We start from the raw sequence: 3,594 nt of genomic DNA, 5'->3' as shown, positions 1-3,594 counted from the left end.
GCTGGTTTTGGCTCGATCCTGCAGGCCAGGTTGAGGGATCCCACTGGTGCAAGAATTCATGCACTGGGCCTCTAGGACTATATAATAAAAGGCTAATATGCAAATTGTCCCCTCGACTGGTAATTCGACCAGGAGTTCAACCAGTGGATGGGGCCGGCCCGCCAACTACCCGCGGCCCTTCTCCCCAGCTGGCCGGGCCCAATTGGCCCTGATCAGGGTGGGCCAGCTGGACCCCATCCATGCATAAATTCATGCACTGGCCTCTAGTATATATATATATATATATATGTGTGTGTTTATTGATTTCAGAGAGAGAGAGGAAGGGAGAGGGATAGAAACATCAATGAGAAAAATCAACATTAATCAGCTGCCTCCCACATACCCCCTACTGGGGATGGAATCCACAACCTGGGCATGTGCCCAGACTGGGAATCCAACAAGTGACCTCTTGGTTCATGGGTCAATGCTCAACCACTGAGCCACATCAGCTGGGCTAAAAGTGATTTCCCAGGTCTATTGATTCAAATCTGAATTTTTAACAAGCATCTGATGAGTCTTATGTACACAGACAGTGGAGCATTTTTGCTCTAAGAAGCAATAGATTGCAAATATTTGAAAGAGCTGAAATATCAAAAAATTCTTATGCATAAAGCCAGGACTTAAACCAGGGCGTTTAAGAAGCACACCTTGAACACCAATTTCCTAAAGCTGTCATTTCCTACAAGGTAGTGGTTCTCAACCTTGCCCTAATATTGGAATAACATGGGGAGATTTAAAAGAAATAGTGGATGTCCAGGCCCCACTCCTTGCCCCCAGAAAGTCTGATTTCATTCGTCTGGATATATCACCTCTTCCCAATGGATACTATTGTCCAATCTAGTTTGAGAATTGGTTCCCATCCTTTCCATCTAAATTATTAGACACTCCTTTTAACCTCTTTTTTCCCTTTTACCTCTGCCTAATTATCTGTAGTGAATGAGTAAAGAAATAGAACGTATTGTATTGAATGAACTAGTCAGCTCAGATGCCAAAGGGATGGATGGCGAGGTGGGGGCAGGGAAAGAACCAAAAATTTGCAGTTTTATTGCTTTGAGGCAAAGATAGTCATCCCCCCAGTACAAGTTTAATAGACCTGCACTGAAGGAGGCCAGAAGGGACTCTGGGTGGGATGTGTCATAAAGGAGGCTTCAATAAAAAGGAGTTCAGAAATGATTTCATTTCATTAACATACTAGAGGCCCAGTGCATGAATTCGTGCACGGGTGGGGTCTCGCCAGCCTGCCTAATGGGGGCCAATCAGGCCCGGGCCAGCAGGGAGGAGGACATGGGAGGTTGGCCTGCCGGCCCTACCCCCAATCAGAGTGGGGGGCCAATCGGGGCCCCCATGTGTGTCATAGCGACTGGTCATTCGCCATTCTGGTCACTTGGCTTTTATATATATATAGATAATAAACTGAACACACAATGAACTTTAAAATGCACTTCCATTTTTAATTTAAAAAATAAATAACAGCAAATCTGAACACAATTTTTCTACTTCAATGCACATTTTCCTAACTGTCCATGTTTGAAACAAAAATCATGGCAACAGGACTTTTGACAAAGTTGAAATGAACAACTCAAAACATGGCTAATGGATGAGTTTGGGCAGGACTATCGGAGAACAACTTTGGCTGAATTATTAAGAATCAGCCTGAAATCATCATCAACGTGGAAGGAAAACTTTTTCCTTTTGTAGATTAGAAGTGGTGTTCCACTCTCAACCCACCCTAAGAGGAACTTACCTTTTCCAACTTTTAAAATCCCACTTGGTCATGGTGTAATCCCACTTAAAAGCCTACAGAAACTCCGTTTCTTTCAAACTCACCTTCATTTACTTAGAATAAAAGAAAGCTAGGGCTGAAAGGATTCTAAAAATTATGTAACCTCAGTATGTATATATATTTTTTACATGAGGAAACTGAGGCCCAATATGACTGGACTACATATTGACTTGCCAAAAAGTACGCTATAGTTTTGTGTTGATGGTGGAGTTTTCTTTCCTTTTCATTACACCTAAGAATGAGAGGAAAGAAGGAACAAATTTGAAGTCGATTACGTCTGGATCCAAGAGGTGGTGACATGAGTGTATACCAGTTAAATGTCATCCATCTGTACACTAGGATTTGAGCACTTAACTGTATAAAAGTTATGCCTCGATTTTAAAATAAAGAATGGCCCCCATGATCTGGAGTAGCTAGAGGGGAAGGATTCTTGCAGCTTGGAAAGCTAACAAAGGTAGATTATCTCAAATCTTGCTTTAGTTCTTGTTTTTCCTTAGGGATTTGCAGTGTGACAGCAAGTTTTGAAGGGTGTCCCTGACAGGAGAAAATTACTGCAATTCTGGAGTCAGGTGTGAAGGTGGAGGGGAGGGCAGCATGGCCCAGGAGCCTTATTTATTTCGGGTTCACTTTCCTTTAATACCACTCACTTCCCATCCCACAACACACAACAATCTTTGTATCCTGGGGCTGCTCCCACTGAAGACATTGAACTGCCACTTCCTGGGGGTCTAGTACAGTGCCTGCCATTGAACAGAAGCCTAATATATGTTGAATGAAACAATTCTTGAAAAAAAAATAAAAGCAAGAAAAATCACCAGGACAGGGAAAGGAGATTAAAAATATCTCATAAACCAATATTCACTAGGGTTGTGACAATTTGGGGCTAATTTCAATGTTTTTCAATACTCCAGAGTTCTTCTCAGGGAACGTAAGTTCTTTTTTTTTTTTTTTTATAATATATTTTATTGATTTTTCACAGAGAAGAAGGGAGAGGGATAGAGAGTTAGAAACATCGATGAGAGAGAAACACCGATCAGCTGCCTCCTGCACACTCCCTACTGGTATGTGCCCGCAAACAAGGTACATGCTCTTGACCGGAATCGAACCTGGGAGGGACCCTTCAGTCCGCAGGCCAACGCTCTATCCACTGAGCCAAACCGGTTAGGGCAGTTCTTTTTCTTTTTATCCCTGCCCCTCATCTCTCCTATATTTAACAGAATCAAGGCATTTCTTTCGGCCTTCCCCTGTGCCTTCAGCACACACCTTATTCATGACCTTTTGTCAAATATCACTCTTCCCTACCCAATCCAATGGCTTCCCAAGGAGATGACCTTCCAAAGCCCTGTAACCTGTTATTCAGGACCTTACCTAGAATCCCTCCTGTTCAGCAGGAGGGATCCTATGTTCCCTGTAATGTGGGGAAGGAACCACAGGGGAAATGTTGTAATAAGGGAAGGTATCTGGCATGTGTGCTCCAGGACTCGCTCCCACGCTGCAGGAACATGCTTGAGTTTTTCCTTCTGTCCCCAGTTTACATCGTTCTATCTTAATGGCAGCACGGAAAGTGGGTGAGGCATACGGGTCCCCTCCAGCCAGTGTGCGGGGCAGTTTCTCAGAAGTGGCTCCAGGCTCTGCCCAAGCCCTGCATGGCCTTTCTGTTCCTTCTCTTTCTCAGTTTCCTTCGTTTTTTTGAGTTCTTTCCACTTACTAATAAAATCCCCTTCGGTTCTTATCATCACTGTATCTCCAGTCATAAGTAATTACGTAAAAGG

Source organism: Myotis yumanensis, unplaced genomic scaffold (assembly GCF_028538775.1).
Source record: "Myotis yumanensis isolate MYYU_CA2020_CCGP unplaced genomic scaffold, mMyoYum1.0.hap1 SCAF_5, whole genome shotgun sequence".
NCBI lineage: Eukaryota > Metazoa > Chordata > Mammalia > Chiroptera > Vespertilionidae > Myotis > Myotis yumanensis.
Note: the sequence above shows the minus strand (reverse complement) of the source record.